Source organism: Diabrotica undecimpunctata, chromosome 8 (assembly GCF_040954645.1).
Source record: "Diabrotica undecimpunctata isolate CICGRU chromosome 8, icDiaUnde3, whole genome shotgun sequence".
NCBI classification, from domain to species: domain Eukaryota; kingdom Metazoa; phylum Arthropoda; class Insecta; order Coleoptera; family Chrysomelidae; genus Diabrotica; species Diabrotica undecimpunctata.
Genome location: NC_092810.1, coordinates 123,576,013 through 123,601,612, shown reverse-complemented (window position 1 = coordinate 123,601,612; position 25,600 = coordinate 123,576,013). Strand labels below are relative to the sequence as shown.

General features: G+C 31.6%; 1 protein-coding gene across 2 annotated transcripts in view; it reads right to left on the bottom strand.

Annotated features, from left to right (window-relative positions):
- LOC140447939 (uncharacterized) overlaps positions 1-25,600 on the bottom strand; it is a 270,677-nt gene that overhangs the window by 19,662 nt on the left and 225,415 nt on the right. The window lies entirely within an intron of this gene.

Below are 25,600 nucleotides of genomic sequence, written 5' to 3'. Positions count from 1 at the left end.
TATATTATGGTTGGAGATTAGTATAAATCAACTTATAATAATTGGATATTGGTATATTGAAAAGAAGAATAAATATAAATGCTGTTTGCTGGTTTGGTTGGTGGTGTATAGATGCTGGTGAAGAAAAATATATCTTAAATTGGTAGAAGCTGATAATTGAAAAAAGTAATTTCACAAAAAACAAGGATAACTGAAGTACGAAGACATTCAGTGGTGATTAGAATATATATAGTGGAAAACAGTTCATTTAGGCATTCAGTGAAAGAAAGGTACAAAATTTTGTTAATATAATTTAGTTAGTGTCATAACAATTTCAATTTTGAAGATAGTTTTGTTTAAATTTTAGATTGTCTATAGAATTTAATTAGTTTTATAAGAATATCAATTTAAAGATAGTTTATTTTAAATTTACATTGACTAGGTTAGATATATATGTGTGTTTCATAATAGTTATAATAAAGATAATTTAAAAAAGTACTTACAAGCTAATTCTTTGAGAACCGCGATAAAAACCCTATATATTATATTATTAAAAATACTCATTGCTCATCATTCAAACAAAAAACACATCATAGGGCGCCAAATTGTTATGATGTGTTTTTTGTTTGAATGATGAGCAATGAGTATTTTTAATAATATAGGGTTTTTATCGCGGTTCTCAAAGAATTAGCTTGTAAGTACTTTTTTAAATTATCTTTATTATAACTATTATGAAACACACATATATATCTAACTTAGCCAATGTAAATTTAAAATAAACTATCTTTAAATTGATATTCTTATAAAACTAATTAAATTCTATAGACAATCTACAATTTAAACAAAACTATCTTCAAAATTGAAATTGTTATGACACTAACTAAATTATATTAACAAAATTTTGTACCTTTCTTTCACTGAATGCCTAAATGAACTGTTTTCTACTATATCGATTCTAATCACCACTGAATGTCTTCGTACTTCAGTTATCCTTGTTTTTTGTGAAATTACTTTTTCCAATTATCAGCTTCTACCAATTTAAGATATAGTTTTCTTCACCAGCATTTATACACCACCAACCAAACCAGCAAACAGCATTTATATTTATTCTTCTTTTCAATATACCAATATCCACTTATTATAAGTTGATTTATACTAATCTCCAACCATAATATAATTTAATTTCTTCCAATATACTTTTTTTAATCTTCAATAATTATTTGTGTATAATTATAAATGTTCATTAAATTATATGCATAATTTTTAATCTTCATTTAACTCACTATATTAAACAATTTGACTATTTGTACCTGATTCACTGACTCCAACTAACTTTATATTTCTTACTAAACTTTTCTGACTGACTTCTTGAAAATTCTCAACAATTTACTTCACTATTCACTAACTAAATGTGTCTAGGTACTAACTTTCATAATAAACTGGCCTGACTTCTGACTAAAAACTTTCAAAAACTTCTTAAAACTCTTCTGACTGCACTATCTAAAACTTTTCTGACTAAAAACTTTCAAAAACTTCTTAAAACTCTTCCGACTGCACTATCTAAAACTTTTCTGACTAAAAACTTTCAAAAACTGCCATCTTGAATCCAAATCACGGGTATTTATATGTTTTTGGATTTCTAGAACCATCTCGTAAGATATCATGTTCCAATTTGTTCTATCAAATACTTGTCTGAATTTTCTGGAACAAACCATTTCGCAAACATGGCCATCTCCGGAGATCCAGAGAATTCCATTCTTTTCTATTAATAATTTTGTTTACATTTAGGCTTTTCAGATCAGAATATATAATTAAATTAGTAACTAACACTCTAATTTAATAAAATACACATTTCAAACAATATATTATATAACCCCACTTTATATTCCCTTATGATTAATTTCTATCTGTCAAATTACTCCGAGAGTATTTTTGGTTGCCTATGCACATGGCTCACTTATATATATTTACAATATTAAAATACAACTTTTTACAATTATTATATGCTAATTTATTAAAAATGCCCTCACATAAATATATTTTTATTAAATTCTCTAGTATATAACTTATTTAAAATAATCAAATACTTTTTTATATCTAATATTATGTAGTATATAACTTATAAATTATTTTCTATAAACCCCAATCGTCACAATATATATATATATATATATATATATATATATATATATATATATATATATATATATATATATATATATATATATATATAGCGACGTTATCCTTTATTTTCTATTTTAGAATTTGTTCTCCATGTCGATGAATTTACCGACAATCACAACAAAAATGTGAAAACGTGTAAAGCAATTTTCCAATAGAGCATCACACCACTTCTGTGTGATGCTGTTAAGTCCTGCATACACTGTGATAAGGTAAATAACGCATCGATAAGCGTATGAGGGCACTTGCCCCCATGTCAGCTATAAGAAATTTCACACCTACTGAATTTTTATATTTAGAGATGGAAAAGGGCCTCGAGCGCTCAACTGTGAAAATAGCTTTGGAGTTTACGTCGATGACCTTATATAAACATTTATTTGAATGACAATGGTGAAATGATAATGGGGAAAACAGATTAATGGTCTTCGCGATAAATACGAGGGTTGTTCAGGAAATTTTTAAGTTTTTAGTGGCATACTATGCGTTATAATAAAAACAAACACAAAATTACGTTGTTTATTAATAATCTACTGACAGATGATTTGGTTGCAGTTGTAAACAATTGTGACCAGCAGTCTACAAGTACTAAGCCTTGCCCATCTATTATTCTTTGTTATTCATTGAATCCATTATTTTCTCCAAATTTTCCATATTTTTCCGTTTTGCAAGACTTGTTTTTTCTTTTCAATCTTACTGGTTTCGTGTTTATTATTTTCCATAGTTCAATTATTTTTTTGTGTTTTGTCTGTACTCGTTTTATTTTCTATACAGAGAAAATTGTGTACTTATGCAGTGTTCGATTTTTGAAACTACTGCGCATGTTTTTCTAGTAATCATTCTTTATGCTCCGACATAAAGCACCAGCTATAATGCGGAGCGATCACTGTAATACAATTTAGACATTATTTTTGTATTGCTCCTTATTATCTAAAGTTAGTTGTTGGATCTATGAGTTTAAACGTGTCTTTTCATCCCAGAGAGTAGATCTAATCCATATATATCAACAGAATGCTATTTGGAGCTACTTGTGAACATTAGGTCAAACTTCAGTGAATAATTGGTGAAAAGTTATTTGAAAATTTTACCAATCATATAAAAGAATTATTAGTAACCTGCCAGCCTTGCTACATAAACAGTAAGTTTACTCTACGACGAAAATGGATCGTGTGGCTTGGATTGAAATCCAGGTTTCTAATAACCAGATCACCTTGATGCCTGCAAATGAAGCTCTAGCGAGGTTAATACCGGGATTGACAGTGCAAAGACGTATTCTGTACGGAAAAAGTCCACTAATAATGGGACTATTGTTTAGGGCTACTGTAGGAATTAGAAAACAGTACTAGCTTGTAAAAATCTGCCCGATATATACATTATCAATAAGTCGGCGAAGAACTGTTTAGTGGTACGAAAACTTGATTCAATTGCCTGGCGAAAAGTATGGGTACTACCAGAAAATCACTATCAAGCCTGTATTGTACATCGTAGGCCAAAGGCTTGGCACAACCTTTTAAGGATGGAGAAACCACATGTGAAGATTATATAGGAAGATACTGCGAGAAAAGATAGAGCAAGCGATAAAAGGCAAAATCGGGGAGGATTAGACAGGTTTCACGGCAGGAAGATCATGCATATACCACATATACACACTGGAACAACTGTTGGAAAAAAAGCAAAAAATAGATATATACATATATATATATATATATATATATATATATATATATATATACATATATACATATATATATATATATATATACATATATACATATATATATATATATATATATATATATATATATATATATATATATATATATATATATATATATATGTATATATATATATTTGGCAGAACTATGGGAGGCAATGTACAAATTAGAAATACAGACGGAACTCATAGAAGCTACAAAAGCTCTGTATAAACAAAATAAAGTGCCCATTAAAATGGGAACAAGAATCATAGGAGACTTCACCACAACAAAAGGGTTGTTCCACATCTCCAACCCTATTCAAAATATACTTAGAGAAAGCCTTGACTACATGGAAAAGAAAATGCGAAGGCATGGGAGTACCGGTACGGAACGAATACCTATATACGTTAAGCTTTGCAGACGATCAAGTAGTGATTGCACAAGACCAAGACGACCTCAGCTACATGATGAAGAAACTACAAAAATAATATACCAAGGCTGGCCTATATATTAACCCCGCGAAAACAGAGTACCTTTCTACAAGTGAAGAAGACATAGAAGATCTACAGATTGATGACAACGTAACAATCAAAAGAAAGCATAAATTCAAATACTTGGGGTTTATAATCACGAAAAAGGCAACAACAGAGGAAGAAATTACACAAAGATTAGGACAAACAAGAACAGCAATCAGACAACTTATCTCAGTATGGTGGGATAGACACCTAAATATGAAGACAAAAACACAGATTTATAAAACATTAGTGCGAAGTATTATGACATATGGGGCTGAAAATTGGATCATAAACAAGGAAAACAGCAGTGATATAGTAGCAACAGAGATGGAATGCCTGCGAAGATGCTGCAGAATAACAAGAATGGATAGGAGAAGTAATGACGCAATAAAGCAAAGAACATCAATAGAAACAGATATACTAACATATATAGAACAAAAAAGATTAAAGTGGTATGGACATGTAAGAAGAAATAGCAACAGCAGATGGATAAAGAGAATAACCGAATGGAGCCCCATAGGAAGGAGGAAAAGAGGACGACCCCGAAAATCCTGGAGGAACGAAGTAGACGACGCCATCAGTAAGAGAGGCATAAACGATGGAGAATGGGACAATAGAGAGATATGGAAACGGTTGAGTAAGGGAAGGCAGTGAATACTGTAGAATCCCTGAATATATATAGAAACCACAACCTATCGACAACATTAAGGGGCTTAGTCGCTACTATGTTAACACCATCACGACATCCAGTTTTCAATAGTATTTTTACGGTTATGCTGGACTCTGTCGAAAATGACCATCCATCCATTGACTTCTTGAGGACAATAATAGATCAAGCACAAACAAACAAAGAAATCAAACTCAGCCTCATTCATCTGGAAACTACGAAGATGAAGTGAAACTACTAAAAAGTAGTAACAGAAAACACGATAAAGCTCAGCAAGGACCAAAATAGTCCAGCGAGCCAGCATGAGCGGTACAATGAGGAAAAGCAAATATAATATTGAAGCAAGATGTTGGCAAAAACTCAATTAAAGACAGTAAAACCTATCCCAAAGTCATAAACATAGACGATAATAAGTATAAAAGATTGTTTAAGGCGTAGTGTCGAAATATCTACAAGGACAACAACTTTTTTGAATTCTACAAAATATACAATCTAGCAACCTTGATGTCCAGACTTGATACCAAATTATTTCTTCTGTTAAATAAAATTAAAAATTCTTATATAAATAGTCAAGATTTAACAATATAAAATTTTCAGTAAAATATAGGGTCTCGAAGTATATTGATACAAGAAAGTAATTTCAAAATTAACAATTATTTTAGTAAAAAAAAAAAATTGGTTCAAAAGAGACGTTTGAGACGAATTGAAGTTATCTGTTTCATTTTTGGAATATTTAAGTTGGCTCAGTTAAGTAATTGTTGTGTTTTTTAATAATAATCATGATACTATGATTAAGAAGATAAGATATTGCGCATAAGTCGTGACGTAATTGGAGAGTTGCACGTTCGTAATGTCAGTTTTTTGTATGTGTCAATAAATAATCTTTAATAAATAGTTTGGAGATATCCTTTTGTGTACGATTATTGTAATTATTAAACCTTTATTTAATATTATTATTTTGCTAATTGAATAATTTCATCACAGAATGCATAAAAATCCCATTTAACTTTAACAAGAATTCAAATTCTACTCTCCAATGACGGCATGCGCGAACACGACCGATTTTGTGCTACGGGAAGATCCTATCTTGTTAGTCATAGTATTATGATAATAATGCTTCGTTTTGACGTCATTTTAGAGAATGTTTCATTTTTTATCTTTAAAAAAAACATACTTAATGCTAGATCTATCATTAGAGCATTTTTGACACACAAATCAACTCAGTTCAAAATAAATACGTCATATTTTTATTAATGTTTCAACATTTGTTCGTATGGTGCAATTCAATGACGACACATCTCTTCAAAATTAAAATTTATTCAAAACCACTAGTGTTTCTGAAAACCCCCATTGAATGTTGTAGATCATCACGGCTTTTCCCTAATGTGTTTCCGCTGAATTTTCCAACCTATCTTCGCTTTTGTTATTCAAAGTGTATATTCAGGGTAAATCTGAATATTTTGTAGATTTTTGTTCGTTTTATTCCGATTTCTCGGTGGTCAGGTGCGACGAGGAGTTTTCAAAAGAAACGAAAAGGATTTAACATTCAAAGCATAACTTAGTTTACATATTACATTGGTTGGTGATTTAGCATTTATATACATACGAAGTTTATATATATATATATATATATATATATATATATATATATATATATATATACAATATGTAGTTCACTGTGATAGTGGGGGGTTATCGGTCAAAAGTTGAAGAATAAAAGAAAACTTGCTATTTCATCCTTTTTTTTATTGATAGTTCATGTAAAACTAGTTAAACGAGCATAAATCCATGGAAAAAAATTCACTTACGAAAGATATGCAGCTCAAAAAGATGGATGTGAAGTAACAACTTAACGTATGAAGCAGAAAAATTAAAACGTTCAGTTTTTTATAAGAAAAAATGGAACTAAGTCAGTTTTTATATATAAAATTTGCAAAGAACAAAATTATAAAAAAAATGGAGTATAAGAACAGAATACTTGCCAACATAGAGGACAAACAGAATTCCAAAAAAGTTTTATATTTGACTGCACTTGACCACGTTGTTACAATCTAATAAAGAAGAATTTATTTTATATTACCATATAAATACCAAGCGAACACTTTAAGGTCTAAAGAGAAAGAGACTTGTCAACAGGTTAATTATTTCAATGTGTGTATTTAACAACTTACGAATGCACCCGATCAAGAATGACATTTAATAAAGCTCCAAAAGATAGAGCGGTAATTTCAAAAACGTTAACATACCGGGGTGTTGCTACTGTTAATGTGACATCTTAATGAAGTATGCTATGCTTCATCCACTTCTATCATTAATGCAGATCTTAACATTACAATAACCAGTGAGGACACAATTTGTGCTATCATGAAGCACTAACGATTTAAAAGAATAAATCATTCACTACACGAATCAAATCAAGGACTAGAAAAAGGAATTCGCAAAAAGAATGCAAAATAAGTATACAAAGATGGAAGGTATTTCTGACATCGATATTTATCACTACGGTACAGCTAAGTTTAAATAGGTACCATTATCTTAAGAATGGATTATTACAGCAACAATACAATTATTAGGTACTAATAAAGATATATAAGTCAAAAATACATTTTTACCTCAGTTACCCTCGTGCGTTATTAATTTTATCTTCCATATCCAGTAGCATTGTCAAATTCAGTAAGTAATGTCAATTGTCAAAGTCAAAGTAATTGTACTAAGGTGCTTTGAGGAAACTGGACGAGTAAAATATGGTTATCTACAAGATCCAGTTGTTGCAAGGAATTAATGAAGATGATTACGACCGAAGTGGAGATTTCAATAAAGGTACAATATACAGGGTATTGTATTTGAGGCGACACTACGGTAAAGGTTGAAAAAAGGAAATGGTGTCCAGTCTTGAGGAATATTTAAAGCAGTTTTAACCAAGATCCGAGAAAACGAAATAGTTCAGCATTGCAAAGAACTCGACAAACAATTTTATGGAATGACGCTGAAGTCATTGCATTTTTTAATTTACTCTTATTATGTAAGAAACCGTATTGAGCATCCATTTCGACCTGTAAATCAGTTGGCTGGTCGGGACTTCACTATATCTTTCATGAAAAGGAACCATGGGCTTTAATAGAGTGCAACTAGCTCAGTATTTTGAAATTTTGGAGAACACTACAAAAAATATAACCCACCTACCAACTGTATCTATAAGGTTGATGAAACATGCATTTAGACCGTTCCAAACCATCTGCCCAAACATGTTGCCCCAGTTGGAAAGAGATATGTAGCAAAAGCTGTAGCTGCCGAGCAAGGACAAACAATTACGGCTTTTTGCTGTATGAGTCACCATGTCCTATTTGTTCAAAAACGGATAAATCTTCTTCTAATCAAAGACGTTCCACTGCCTGCATAGCTGTTACTGATAGTGGTTACATGAACACTCCAACGTTTATTAAGTACCTGGAGCATTTTAAAAAACATACAAGCCCAACAGAGGAGAACTTCGTTCTTCTGATTCTAGGTAATCATGCATCGCACACAAGTCTTCAAGCAGTAACATTTGTAAAAGATAAATTCATCCATTTATTAACTCTGCCACCACATAGCAACCATAAGACCCAGCTACTCGATCGGGCATTTTTCAAACCATTAAAAGCTTATTATGAGAGCGATGGGAGTTGGACCAGTTCACATCCATGAAGGGTTCTCTCCATTAACCTTGCGGCTGGTCTCTTTTTCAGAGCATTTGCAAAAACTGCTACTGTAGATATAGCTAGAGAGGTCTTTCGGTCTACAGGAATCTACCCACTAGATAAAAATATTTTTTCGGACGTAGATTTTATGCCAGCAGAAGTAACAGAGTAAGATTTAGGTAAAGTCTCAGACGATGAAGGTCATGTTTTTATCCAGTTTCAACAAGAAGAAGAAGAACTTCTTACTACTGTTAGGGAAGTCCGAATTTCTGTACCTGGTTCTTCAAATATTGAAAAAGAAACTGTTACTGATACGGAAGAGCCCCAGCCGTCATTAAAATCAGAACAGTCAGTAATTTCACCTTCAGACATTATTCCCTTTCCAAAAATTAAGATAAAAAGGAAACGAACTAGGAAAAGTTTGAAGTCAACGCTATTAACATCGACACCTAATAAGGAGTGACTTTTAGAAGAACAAGAAGCAAAAAAAAAGCAAAAAAAGGAGAGGAAAGCATTACTGAAGAATCAAAAGATCAAATCTCAAAGTGCTAAAGTTCGTGCTTCCAAAAGGAAAGTTTTCGATGAATCATCATCTGATGAATCAGTAGCACTCTCCTATCAAGAAAGAATTGATTCTTGTAACATTAATTTTTCCGATAACGATGAAGAGCAAGACATTTATGTTGTACCAAATATTTTACCTGATGACTTTGTCGTAGTGAATGTTTTTGGAAAAAAATCATACAGATTATTTGTCGCCAAAGTCTGCCAAGTAAATGATGATGGTTATATAGGCGCATTTTTTAAGCGACTGTCCACAACATTTTGTTTTCGTGAGACAACAGAAGATGCCTTTTTTTTCGAAAGGACGATATTGTTTTAAAGCTTTCAAATCCAATAAAAAACATCTCTTTCAGATTTTCAAATTCAGTATGATTCTCTGACGACCTCACCAAATACAGTTCTCTTTTAGATTAACGTTTTGTATTTTACGTCTGGTTTTTTTCAATAAAGATTGGTTTCTTTTAAACGCCTACCATTTCTTTTATATGGGGTCCTATACATTTTAGTTTTGGGGCAAAAATACGCACTTGCGTACTACTGCTCCATTTGTAAAGGCAAGAGTATGCAAATGAGGATTTTTTAAAAACTTTTTTTTTCATTTATTAGTGAACTTATAGGACTACTGTCGATACTCAAAACGGAAAAACAATATGTAAGCTTTCCCGTAATATATATATATATATATATATATATATATATATATATATATATATATATATATATATATATATATATATATATATATATATATATATATATATATATAATTTTGTCCATGAAGGTTTCTATTCGATGCCGTGAGACATCCTGTAGCTATAAATGAAAGAATTCCTCCCATCGGCTCAAAAACCAGATCAAAACTTTAATGAAACGTTAAAATGCAAAAGAAATTTATGAATTTCGCCGGCTGCATCAGTATCGGAAGAAGAATGGTAGAATACAAGAGACAATTATTTGGTGAAAAAAAGTAGTACATAAATATATTAAGAAGGCATCCTTCGCTGTGTTTACCATTTCTCAGTTTTTATAGAATCGAAGTCTCGTACACGAAATGAATACCAAACAGTTATATTCAGATAGACTTAGTGAATTCTTTACTCTCTTTTAAATAGCTGGTATGGGGGAAATAGTACAGTAGATGTGGTATTATTTGTAGACATTTAAAATACTTTTGGACGTTGACTCAATGCAATTTTTAAAATATACAGACGAGTTAAGCATTTTTTAACTTTCCCTAGTTTTCATTTAATATATTTTATTTAATAAGGTTCTAAAACTGATTTCTTGTGACATGTCTAAGTACCTCAACTTTGGCGGTTATACAATCTTGCCAACAAAATTTTTAAATATTATTTTTGAAAACGATTTCCGGAGTTGAAATCGAAACGTCAAATTTTAGATAGTCAAAAATGTAATTTTAATTAGAATAAATTGTGGTTTAATCCCATATAAACACAAGTGGACTAAACGAAGTGACCGTTGTTAAATGGCTGAATAATAAGTCATGCGCAGTGGAAAAGTGAGACTTTGGGTGTGTTATTTAACATTTTCCTACTTGCAAATAATTTTTAATCATTAATTTTTATTTTTCAAGCAAGAATAAAAAGTATTATGAGTCACATCATATTATTTAGCAATTTCAGAAAATAATAAATTGAAATTTAGAAAATTTTGTGGCCGCTATTCGCTCCGTGCGTGACTGACGCGACATCTACGGCCTTCATCTGACAGTTTTGGACCTCCCAATTTGAGGTTAAACATATTAAATAGATACGAAATTGACAAGTATTAATAATTAGTTTTTTAATTATATTTTTTCAGTTTATGTACAAAATAAATTTAGTATTAAAAACTGGGTTTCTAAAAATTCATCAACTTTATCTTTTCAACCCCAAACGGAGAAGAAAGGGAAAATCTAGTACTGGCAAATCAAGTTTTTACATGTGGAAGAGCCTGTAATTAAAAACAATAATAGTAACAATTATGATATAAAAACTAAAGTCATCTGGCAGGCTGCAGTTAGCTCGAAGCCTTATGAAATATCATTTAAGGAAAATTATTTAAATTTTTCCTATTTCAATTGCATAAACATGAAATTATTTAATATTTACTTTTTCACATTAATAGCACGAATCGATATTTTTCTTTTCTCTAATTTATATGTAATCTTTGGAAACCTATAAAACCTATATAACCATTTTTGATAAAATTTATGCGTAAAAAGATTCAAAACAAAAAAATTTCTATATACTATATTATTTATCTATGGATCCAAATGGTCCAAATTTGTCATATTTCGCCGCTACGCACGCTGGCATCATTTCAAGGTACCCCTACCATGGTCACGCACGGAGCGAATACAAGAAAAGTGATAAAATACGGAAAAACAATTTTTTCGTGAAAAAAATTGAATTACCAATATACCATATTTTATATCTAGAAGGTTGAAATTTGGTAAACCATCAAATTTTATATCTAAGTAAAATCGAGAGAGGTCGTCTGACCAACTTTGCATGGTTGGAGTGGAAAACCTAATCATATTTTGTAAAATGAAAGGAAGAAATCACTCTCAGTAGCTAAATTGCGTGTCAAGACTAAAGAATTGTATGAAACCTATGAGAAAAGTTTCCGGGTATCAGATATCATCAGTTTTTTGTTCTATACTAGAAATAGGTGTTTCCAAAATTCTTCATAATACTTTCCAAGTTTTTGGTATTCTCTTTCACTAGTTTGATAAAGTTTAGGTTTTTGTCCCAACCATGTCTGTCTTTGCAGTTTTATGACTCCAAAAATATTCAGTTGTACTCCAAATCAGTATTTATTTTTTATTCATACATAATATCTCTATCTATAGCCCAAAATCTATTCATGTGTTGAATATAGGCCTCTCCCATTTGTCTCCATTTGTCTCTGTCTTCTGTTTATCTTTTCCACATTGGACCTGCGCTTTGCTCAATGTCATCTTTCCATCTCATTTGCGGTCGACCTCTTGACCTTTTTGCAGTATATGGTCTCCAGCGGCCAATTTCTTTATTCTATCTTCCATCCTGATATCTTTCGTTATGTCCAGCCCATTTCCATTTTAATTTCAATGCATGTTCGACAGCGTCTGTTGTTTCGGTTTTGCATCTTATCCACTCGTTCCTCTTTTTATCTCTCAACGATATTCCCAACATTTGTCTTTCAATAGCTCTTTGAGTTTTCTTTATTCTATCTAAGTTGCTCTTGGTACATTTCCACGTCTGGGCACCATATGTTAGAACAGGTAGGACGCATGCATTAAATACCTTCGTTCTTAATTTTAAAGGTATATTTTGATTTTTGATAGTATATGAGAGTTTTCCGAATGCAGCCCACCCCATTCTTATTCTTCTGGTTATTTCTTTAGCCTGGTTACTTTTGTCTGCTCTGATAGCTTGTCCTAAGCAAATATATTCTTGGACGTGTTCTATGTTTGTTCCACCTATGGTAATTACTGATCTGTCTTCTGTATTAGTCATTATTTTAGTTTTCTTTAGATTCATTTTTAGTCCTTTCTCAAGAGATGTTTTTTCTAGGTCTAGGTCTGAAATCATTATTCGCAGTTGTTCCATACATAATATACATTATTTTAACTTTATCCCTCGTGAATACATTTTTATCTAGTAGTAGTTTGTTCATAGCAGAGATGCAACGATTGCCAGCCATAGTTGTCTTTTAGATTTCTTCTTGCGCCTGATAAATGCAGCTTTTAGACATTCCGCACAGAAGACATCCTTCAAAAGGAGCCTTCGAAAAACCTTTAGTTTCTTCGGGCAATGTGCAGTATTTAAAACCATTAATACCAACAAGGATTTTGACCAATGAAAATGAATTTCGAGTTATGGTACATGATACAAGAATAATTATAAAGAAAAGCAAATCTCACCCATTTAAAATCAAGTTGCATTCGGAGTTAAATGAAAATGATTTTCAAAGAAGAATGATTTTTGTATGTGGGCGGAAGAAATGTTAAGTCCAAATGTAAATTTTTTGGAAAATATTTTATTTTCTGACGAATCGACATTTCGTCACAATGGGTTCGTTAATAGACATAATTGTCAATATTACTTACTACTATTTCGAGTCACGTCCCAGAACAGGTGTTCGTTGAATATTTGAGAGGCAGTGATGGATAAAATATTATTGGACATTACTTCTTCGACCGAACGGTCACTGGCAATGAGTATCGTAGGTTTTTAACAGAAGAGTTACCTGGCTTGTTGGAGGATGTTCCCTTAGAATTAGACGAAACATGTGGTTTTAACATTATAGAGCATAACCATGTTGTACAAAAAATGTTGGACGCGTGGTAAATAATATTTACAGCGACAGCGATATATGGTGGTACTGTGGAATGGTCCCCAAGATCTCCAGGACTAACTCCGCTGGACTATTTTTTGGGTGTATCAAGAATATAGTATACAACGGCCAACCTACAACATGGGATGGTATAAAAATTCGTATACAAAATACCTATGCCAGCGTTGGATCTGAAATGTTACAAGACATTCGACAGTCCTTTATTAACCGTACACGACTGTGTCTTCAATATAGTGGGCAACATATTGAACATTTATTAGCATAGTTAATTAATATAGGTTATTAGTAAGGTAAATATTATTTTGTAATTAATTTTTATTAGCATACGTTTTATTTAATCTTTGATATTTTGTTTTATGTTAAGTTTATAAAATTAGGTATAATTTTTGTTTGTTATAAATTAATTGGTACATTAGTTTTTTATACATAAATTTATTAATAAAATCTGTAAAAACGTAAAATCTATATTTGTTCTCTAAATATATAAAATGAAACACGCTAAGGCTAACGAAATACAAGCTTATATCAAAAGAAAGGTTGTAATATTTTCTACAAAATACAATACTAATATATTGGGTGTTCCATTAAAAAAATGACAAATTTTGTAATTGGAAGTAGTGATCACACTGTATATAGTATGGCTATATGTCAAAGTTATAAAATGATTTAAAATTGACACTATACTAAAACTTTGAAAGGTCTCTTACATTTTTATTACTTTTGAAAACATCCATAGCACTTTAAATCTTACCATTTTTCTCAATAAAAGTGTTAATATTTCGAAAATTATTAACTTAGGGCTTTTAAAACATTATACAAACTTTTCATATTTAAAAAAAATATTCTCAAAAACGCTTTAATATACAGAGTGTTCCATTAAAAAAATACAACTTTGGTTCATTCGGTTGTTCTGACTGACCCAGTATAACCGAAAATTTTTAAATTATTATGTTTCGTTATAAACATTTTTATATACTCCATACTTTATTTAGCCGTAATAAAAGAAGCCAAAGATTTAGCACACCCTGTATATTACACACACACATATATATATATATATATATATATATATATATATATATATATATATATATATATATATATGTACACATAAAATCAGTACCGACCCTTGCGTGAATGTTTTGCTTACCCCAACACCAGCTAAATTATGAATAGAAACATTTAAGTAGCATCATTTTGCACCCTTTACAATAACCAAAGGATATTTTTGAATTTTTTATTTTTTAACGAGAGGGTTCACAATATATAAAAGGATTTTTATTGATATAGGATACAGTATCCAATCATATTTCACATATGGACCAACGATAATCGATTATAGCGTATTTTCAGAGATTAAGGGAGCTGCTCAATGTTACTACCCCCAAATTCACACCCTGTCTTTAACGCCTACCCCAGTGTAGCATTTTAAATGATATTTTATCAAGTAACGTTAGAATAGAAGCTGCGATTAATTTTGATTGATCATCCAAGTAATATGACTAAAATGTTTGATTTTTTGTGCTGTACTCTTTATAAACCTAAATATACTGAAAATTTTACGAGACTGGCGTCATAAGTTGATGAATTAAATTTGTGAGTTCAAAAATAAGTAGATTTTATTTATAAGAAACAATGATTGTATAAATCTCTGTATATGTTAAAATTTAATAAGTTTTAACGTAAATATAACCACATAAAACCGAAAAAAAACTTAATTTTGAGGCCCATTGTTAGAAATTCCACTTAAATATATTATTATAAAACTCTTCTTCAAAAACAACTAAAAATAGCACACAAACAATCTATTAGTAATATTTTTCAACGTTTACAAAACTAAGACCTTAGCTAACTCTCCGTGGCAAATAAAGACAGTTTATACGGATTCTAACAGTTTACAGTTCATCTTCTTAAACAGTGAAAGGAAAGATAGCAAGCTGCAACTTCTAAAGGCATAACTTCTAAAAATTTCTATGACACAAACTCCAAAACTGGCAAGTTTTCTATGAGATACTATAAGAATGGTCAATTTGTCAACAATAAATAGTATAGACAGCATTCTATAGTTACTCTGATTCGAAGGTAAGTGGAAAAGGCGAGAAAAAATTTGACGGAGTAAACTTTTGGAGCATTGAGCTGTCGGACACAATAAGTTAATTTCCTGAACAATTAATTAAATTAGTTTCAGCTACTTGTTAGATAGCTAAGGGGTGTGAGTTAAGTGTAAATAGAGTATAACGGTTAAAATTGTGTATGTCTATTATATATAGTACAAATTTTCTATTCCTTGACTATATTTATCATAAGCAACTTTGACTTAAGTGAACATAAATAAAAAATCATTACTTTAATGACAAGCATGCATTAATTTTAGGCCAGAATAAAACTGCTTATTGTTCTTATTCTTCTTATTAGAGTTAAAATGCATCGCAGACGTTAATATTATTAAAAATATGTTAAAAATAAGAATAACATAAATAAATACTTTCTGAGGACTTCAATCAGTTCCAAATTCTACTGCTTCCTTCAATTGCTTTGTTGTATAATTCAGCAAACGACAACACGTGCCTTGTAACTCCCGGCACGTGACATATATTCTTTATTAAAAAGGGTTACCCCACTTAGGGTATTGTAGACGCGTAATGCTTCCTTAGGGGCACGCCATTCTGTATTATAATATCCTACTTCCTCTTTCAACTAGCAAATCGGATTGCTTATAGCTAATGTATGATTTTATGCTTAACGAGAATTTTGAGGCATCGATTTTTTTGAGTGTGGAATGTTTTACTCTAAATTTATAAAGATTAGGGACAAATACTATTTGAATGATTCTTGTAACATCTCAAATTTTAAAATTTTTTATGGGTTTTATTGTGTTTTCTGCTACTTGCGTTTTATTCCCAAAATGCATTACAATTATGATATCGTTAATATATAATGCTAATTGTTCCTATTTCTTTTTATTTTTTCCTCTTCTTTATTTTATTTATTATTTTATTTATTTTGTTCTACTGCCTTTTATAATAAGTTGCTTGTCCGATAAAAATTTACTTTTTATTATTCTCTATACATTTCTCGTTATCATTGTCTTTCTGATTGACACTCTTTCTGTGTTTTCCTAATACCTGATTTTTTACTCTGTGTCTCATTTGTATGACATAAATTGTCTTCTTCTTCTTCACTGGCTTTACAACTCGCGGGGAGTCTTCGCCGCATCCACTATCGCCCCCCATCCTCTACGATCTTGCGCTTCTATTTTCCATTGTTGTACCCCAATTCTAGATAAATCGGCTTCAACATCATCCTTTCATCTTTTTCTTGGCCGGCCTACTGATCTTTTACCATCTGGTCTTTCAAACAACACTGTCTTTAACACTCTGTCATCCTCTGATCGTACCACGTGACCTGCCCATCTTATTCGGTTTGCCTTGATATGTCTAACTATGTTTTCAGTTCCATACAGAGTCACCAATTCAGCATTGCGGCATCTTCTCCAATCCCCTGTGAATTCATCTCTTTGAGGGCCAAATATTATTCTGAGAACCTTTTTTCAAATACTAGAAGCTTATTGATTTTCCGCTGGTTGAGAGTCCATGTTTCACTGCCATATGTAATAATTGGGCGAATAATCGACTTGTACAGTGTTAATTAAAATTTTCTTTTTAGCAGGTTCCATCTTAATAATGTTGAAAGGGAGTATAATGCTCTATTTCCCGCAGATATCCTTGCTGAGACCTCTTTTTCTAGTTGTCCGCTGTGATTACCGCCCCCAGATATTTAGACACCTTTACTACTTCGAAGTTGTGATCATTGATACTGATGTTCTGCCTAACTCTTGGTCTTGGAATTTTGGTTACTACCATGTATTTCGTCTTTTATTCATTTATTCGGAGACCCAGACTACCTGTTTCCTCCTCGAGCTGTGAAAACACCTCTCTCACGTCTCTTGTAGAATGCGTAACTGCATCTATATCATCAGCAAAGGCCAGCAACAGTCTTGATTCTTGATCAGCAAATCCTCCCATCAGCTCAGACGATATTTTACTTATTGAATATTCTAAAGCAAAGTTGAACAGCAACGGTGACAAGCCCCCCCCCTGCGTAAGTCCTGAATTTATACCAAATGGCATCGATGTTCTGCTTTCTATATTTACTTGCGCATATGAGTCTGTCACGCACATTTGCGTTAATTCAACTAATTTTCTTGGTATTCCCATTTCTAACATTGCTATCCACAATTTGCTTCTTTTTATGGGATCATATGCTTGCTGGAAATCTATGAAAATTTGAAAATGACAATACATAAATTGTATTCTTATATATTCTATCTTTATTTTTACTCACAAAACTTCATTTTTAATTTTTATATCCTACTTACTATTACTTGTTTACATCCGTTTCAGTTATAGACCGTCTCTATTTTCCCTATTTCTTCAAATTGATCCTGATACATCGTGTACAGTCATGTCTTTTTAAATCATCTTAATGTGCGTTCTTCTCCCGACTCTTTTTGATTTGCAGAGTCTTCAATACAGCAATACTTTGTTGCACGTATCTTCTTCCAAAATCTTTGTTTTAAAAGTCTCGTTTTCCACAACAAGTAATAAAGATTACGAAATCTAAAACGAGGACCCTCTAAACAACAGACGTATACAATCGACTTACCCCTACAGATATTATTTATTTATTTATTCCATGAAAGTATAAATTTCACTTATAAAAATGCCAAATATACAACTACAGACCCTGAGCAAATGCTATGTGGGTCAAACTAGAGAAAAATATTATACAAACACTAATATAATTACTTTCACACATTAAACATTTTGAATTAGATTAGATTCAACTTATTTATACAAAAAGAAAAAAAATGTAAAAAATGTCAGTGGAAGGGCGTTATAAAATGGTTCTCATAAATTAGCTTTGTGCCTTCACTATGTCCGAGATATGGGTGTATTATTTTATTCCTTCTACCAAAATGTTTCGTTGTCCTCCAGTTTTGTTGGTTGTTATAGTTGTGGTAGTTGTTCATATTAGAGTGAAATTTCTCCATTTGACACTGATGTAAGAACGTATATGCTTGGTATGTATATATTGATTAAATGCACATAATCTTCTTAGGTAGATATAGTTCTTTTATCGGGAAGAGTCTTGGTAGTCTGAAGATTTTTTTATAGCTATATTTTGAAACACACAAAGAACGTGAATATAGTTACCTATGGTTTTTTCCTTAAAATTAGAGTTAAATAGGTGACATGGCTATGTATTAAACTGTGATCTATACTTTTCCGATATTTAATTTCTACATAATTTGCTGCTCTTTTAAGAACCCCTAGTGCAGGTGAGATTATTTGCATAGATGTTGTTTGTGATACTCCCAAAGAAGTCTCTGGTTAATGTACAGTCCAGATATTTAATACATTCAACTTTTTGTAAATGCCTTGAGTACTATCGTTAAGTTGACACTTTTCTTTTCTTGTTATCACCATATAACTTGATTTATCTGCATTAAGGGTAAGTTTATAATGATTTAACCACTTCTTCACCATCTGTAAGTCAAACATCATTTGCAGGTATCATTAGCATACATTTGCAATGTACCTCTTAACAATGATCAACAACGTTGGTCCCAGTATTAATCCTTGAGGAACTCCACACTCAATATTGACTATTGACAAAACTGACTATTCACACTCTTAACAAAGGTAAGTTGTGTTAATCCTAATAGGTAATCATTAAACCACTTCAACGCTATGCTCCTTATAACTAAAGTTTCCAATACAGATAATAACAGCATGTGATCAACTGCATCAAAGGCTTTCTTCAAGTCAAGCGATACTAATATACAAGATCTTTATCAAATTTATCAATAATATTTGTTATAAGATCAACTTTTGCAGTTGTTGTGCTGCTATCCTGTCGAAATCCATATTGGCGTTTATATAAGAAATTTTCATTGACTAAATGGCGCTTGATTCTATTATTTACACATGTTTCCAGAATCTTGGTTAAAGCCGGTAAAAATAAAATGGTTTGATAATTACTAGACATTAAGCAGTCACCTCTTTTATATACTGGAACAAATTTTGCCATTTTTTAGTACTAAAGTTGAGTACTAAAAACAGTTGATATCTCAATCTTGAACTCTTTAATAGTATCAACTGATAACTTGTCGACTCCACGTACAGTTTTACCCACCAATTTAACTATTATATCTTCAAAATCCTCCTTTGTTGTGAAGCTGCAAGAAAATATATTGTTTATTAATGGTATCCCTGGTGGAACATATCCAGAAAGTTAAATGGCCTGAGCAAGTTCTGAACTTATGGGAAAGTAGTTGTTAAACTTGTTAGAAGTGAGGTTAGGATCATCAAGAACTAAATTATAAGTTTTGAAATTGTTGTTTTTTTTGTTAGCTCCTATTTTGTATTATGGTGTTGAGTATATATAAAAATTTTTGGATCATTTTCAGCTGCTGTTATCTTCGTTTAAAAACATTCTCTTTTTCTTTGTTCAATGTTTTCTGTAAGTGTGTTCTGATATGTTTTATAAAATTGAAGTAAATATTCACTATTGTACTACATCTTAGACAGTTTGTAGTGATAATTTCCCTCTTGTGATAATTTTCGTATATCAGCAAACATTTTTTTTAACTTGTGTTTTTTGAAAGGTTCTAATTATTTCATCACATAAAATGTTAGGATCGTCATAGATTTTGTCAAATAATTGAAATAACTCACCCTTAAATATGTCTTTATTTTTGGCTTGTTAACCATACAAAAGCCTTCAGATTGATTTGACTACACCAAGTAGCAATCCATTAAGGTATTCTCTATACCAATCCATTAAGGTATTCGGCCATACTTCTATTAGAGAGCTTATATCATTATGTAAATGCAGATTAGGAGAATCCCTGTCTTCTAATAAAACTGCTTTATTATAGAGAGATGTCCCCGGCATTCATAAGCATGAACAACAAAATAAACTAAAAATCAGTCAACTGAATTATCTGACTGTTAAAATATCCCAACTATCCATACAAAAACAAGGTAATAATTATATATTATATAATTATATAATTAATAGATTAATATATGGGAATACAGAAACCATCAAATATCAAAATTCTGCAGACGTAAATTGGAAACATTAAGAATCATGAAAAATACACCATTTTTAGTTAATTACCAAAACATAATACTTATTTAAAAAAATAATTTCGGAAGCATGTTAATTTTCCTTAAACTGAAAATAAAATACAGCTTACTCGTATTTCTGCACTTCTACGTTTCCTAAAGAATATTTAATATTATTATAATGAAAACTGTAAACGCGTGTTTAATATAAAGCACGGTACATGTTCGAAAAACCGCCACATCATCTGGAGATTGATGATCTCTTTGAATAACCATGTGTCAGACATTGTTGTTGAAGAGTAACCCTAATCTGTTAAAGGTAACCGCTTTGTTACTAGACTTGTCGGCCAATGAACATTACATATCAACCCCACATCAAATTTAACCCTTTTTAAAGCGAATTGACGTGCGCCATTTTGCGATGGATTACAGTTTAAAGTATTCTTTTGCATTTTTTGTAAATTACCCTATGCTTCGCTTGGATCGGCTTTGTCACTTGATTTATTACACCCCATTAAAGCTTTTCAACTTTACTGTTAATATTTAGTGTTTTTTCTGTTTTGTATTTGATTTGTAATAAAAAGTAGTTTTTTCGTTAGTTGCTTCAGTTTAGTAGTTAGCAAACAACTGTGTGTATGTACAGTTAAATAGTAAAAAAGTGTACATAGTGAAAGGGCAAAAGCTAGTTTAAAAAACCTCAACAAAGAAGTGAAACGAAGTTGCAAGGCTGATAAGCAACAATATGTAAAGATATTGAGAACCACGATAAAAACAATCAGTTAAGAGATCTATTTAGAAAAATACGCTTCATAACAAGATACTTAGCTAGAACTTGGCCATTGAACACCACACAGAAACCCTGAGAATCAACAGAGAAGATATAGCAGATGCATGGAGATTATATTGCCGGGATATATATAAAGATGATCAACACCAAGAACTTGTTTACCAAACCCCTAAAGAAAGTAAACTCTAGTATAACAAAGCACCAAATCCAGATATGACAATGGCAGAAATGCTCAAAGCTACAGAAAAAACCGGAATAAAATTGCTTCACTTGCTCTGTTACAAAATATGGGATTCCAAGAAATGTCCTGACGACTGGAAAAAATCTACAATGACGACAATACATAAAAAAGGCAGCTTCCATAGATACGGCAACTATAAAACCATCTCCCTCATCTCAAATACCAGCAAATAATGCTACACATAATCAATGAAAGACTGAAAAGTTTTCAACAAAGAGAAATACCACAAGAGCAAACTGGATTTTCCAAAGGTAGAGAGGTACTCGAGAAGACCTTCTGAACATAAAATAAATAGTAGAAAAATCTAAGAAATTCAATATAGCACAATGGCAACACTTATGTTAGATATTTTAAGAAGTAGGCGTACCACAACACTTAATTTCGCTTATAACTGAGCTATACAAACTCACTACTGGAACAGTTAAAGTGCTTGATAAACTCTTCGACTAACGAATTCCATCCAGAACAAAGTGACAGACAAGGCTATACTTAAAAAGTATATTCCAAATTTGATATTATCTAATTTCTGTTCTATTTAAGTTCTTTTTTCCTTATTATCTGGTGGTCTGATAAGTAACCTCCTCCGCCGATAGGGGCGCTGCAATCTCAAAAAACATTAGTTCTAGAAAGTCTAACCTTTTTTAGGTATACAGGTTAAGGTTAAATTTTAGTGCGATGCAGCGAATAGTACATTTTTGACAGCATTATAAATTTGACGTTTTTGGAAAAATGACGCATATTGAGAAAAACGATTTTCGATCTATCATTAAAAATTATTATTTGAGAAATAAAATGGCGATGGAGGAAACAAAAGAAAAGCTGACTAAATATTATATGACTAATGCTCCATTAGACTACGCTGTCAAATTTTAGTTATGAGAATTTCGTAGTGGCCATATATCTACATTGGTTGAAAATGCAGTTACAGTGGAGAATGTGAAGAAAGTACATGAAATGGTTTTAGCTGATCAAAAATTGAAGGTGCGTGAGTTGACAGAGGCCACAAGAATTAGTAAAGAGCACACAAGTCATATTTTGAAGAAAGATTAAAACATGAAAAAATTATCCTGCCGATGAGTACAGCGTTTGCTGACCATTGACCAAAAATATGATCGTGTGACCACTTCATTGCACTGTTTGGACTTTACGAAGCGCAACCAGTCGGAAAACGGCTCCATATTCAGAAGAAAAAAGTTTTGTTTTCCAAGATAATACACCCACTCACTCACAAGAGCTTTATGACCATCGCAAAAATTCATGAGTTGAGCTTCGAATTGCTTTCTTATCCTGCTTGTTTAGAAATTCTATCACCTCAACAAAAACATGCAATGTCTATTGGTTGCAAATATTAACATACGACTCAAAATAATTCATAAGAAAATGAAGCCAGGATAGATATAAGACTACTAAAAGAAAATGACATCCAGAAAAAAGTAAAAACAGAGATTAATAAGAATTTTGCAATAAAAACATTGCAGATGCTGAAAGAGCGAAGAAAATTAAAAGGTAGAAATGACAACGAATACAACAAGTTGCACAAGCCTATACTAAACGAGATAAAAGGGGCAAAAGAAGCATGGCTGACAAAGAAATGTACGGAAATTAAAACACTACAACGCAAATATGACGATTTCCATATGCACAAAAAAATTAAAGATGTACAGAACACCAGAAAACAACGCAATACAGACATAGACATACCGACGTATGTTGAGGGTCTCATTATACATCACACAAGGAACACAACTATTCTCCACAGGCTAAGTTTTGAAGAACTTCGAGTATCCTATTATTTGTGCGACATTAAGAAGTTAAAAAATCGCCGGAATCCTTGTACTGAGCTAAAAGAATTTTTTGACAAAAAAGTTTTCCATTTCAAAGAAGATTACTTATCAGACCACCTAGTATATTTGAATTTTATAGTATTATTATATGTTATACACGTATAATTAGTTAATTTCCTATAAAACAACAATCAAAACAAAAGATACAATCACCACTGTCTAAGGTGCTACAAAAAGAGACCAGAAACAAATATAATCGTTGAAAACAACGTTGAAGTAGCGCGTGAAAATACTAAATTAAAAAGGAGTCGTACAAAAGTGAAGTGGTAATGGGGAAAGATTGGGCTTTCTTTGTCTTCTATCTCGTAATATATAATTTTGTAATTTTTAACAGGCCGACCACTTCATTCCGGTAATGCTACATAATTAGTTTTTCATTTTAATGACTTTCAATTTTACTTTAATTGTGACACGGCGTATTTTTGCATTAATAACTAAATTAAATATATTTAGATGATTTTTGTAATAAACGAAATACTTATCGGGAATTTGGTTAATTGATTGATTGATATATTATCTCTGTTTGTTTTGAACATTATACAAATTTTAAATATTACATATATATGACTATGTACACCGCTTTACTAAATTGTAGGTCAATATACAGGGTGTTCCAAACTATTTAATTCCATTATTCGGGAACTGCTGTATTGAGAAAAGGTAGTTAGTTACACATAAACCACATATAGGGCAAAAATACCAGCATATACTACCACTTTACTAATAGCACTCTAAATACATGACGCAATTCCTGTGTTATTGAGGATCCAGGATCCTTTCTGAGTAAACCCAAAAAACCCCCCTAGTAATGACTTCTCACTTTGAGTAAAAATATCACAAAACTATTAAGACTACAAAGACCTAGAGAACCACAGAGTAACAAAATTGAACTCATTCCTGCCGATATTTTACGAGTTTATGAGCAATTTTTTTTCTATGCACTTTGGAAATGCACTTTCCTTATACACAAAATGTAATTTATATTTTACCATCATTAATTTTGTTCACAAACTTTCCCGAATCAATTGCAAAAAGTTGCATAGCGATTTATCTTGCTGCGAAAAATTGGTAGGCTTAGTGCTTCGTTGCCTCGCCTCTAGTTACAGTATCCATCATCAAACTTGTTTTTGAAACTACTTAAACTAGTAGCTTCTACTAATGTCATCACTTCAACTGTTCCATTTGTTAAAAACTTAATTAACCAAAAAGATTTGCCATACAGTAGGTTTTAAAACTCCTTTTTCAATTTATAGTTATGACCTTTTAGTCTAGCATGTTCGATGATATTAAAAATGTTGGATGTTCCCCAAAAATCCCCCTTAAGAATTCTATAAGTAGATATGACATTTTCCTTTCGCCCCTTTGTCGTTTATAAGTTCTTCTTCTTCTTGTTCCTTTTTATAAGCAATTCGGCTTGTTCATTGGCGGATTAATACTTCTATGGAAGGTTGTTACTTCATCTTTTGCGCGGTCGTCCGTAACTTCTTCTGCCGATTGGTGACTTATCTCTTGTTATTTTGGCGACACGGGTCTCTTCCATTCTGCTTATGTGGTTATTCCATTTTTTTTTCTATTTTGGGTCCATTCATTTATACACTGTACGTTAAATTTTCTTCTAATGTCTTCACTTCTCTTTCTATCTGTCAGAATATTTCCTATAATTCTTCTCAGTACCCTCATCTCTGCCGTTTCTAGTAGCCTTTACATTGTGGCTGTGTCGGGGCTTGTTTCTGAGGAATAAGTTATTATTGGTCTTATACTAGCTTTATAAATTCCTGACTTCATCTCAGTGTGAATGTGTCTGTTTCGCCATATAGTGTTATTAAGGCATCCTGCCAGTCTATTTGCTCTTTGTACTTCTATTTATAATTTTTATTGTTAGAGATATTCGACGTGCTGATTTCTTAGTTGCCATGAAGCAGTTGTCAGACGACAACTGCTTTATGATCAAAACATATTTCATGAGCGATG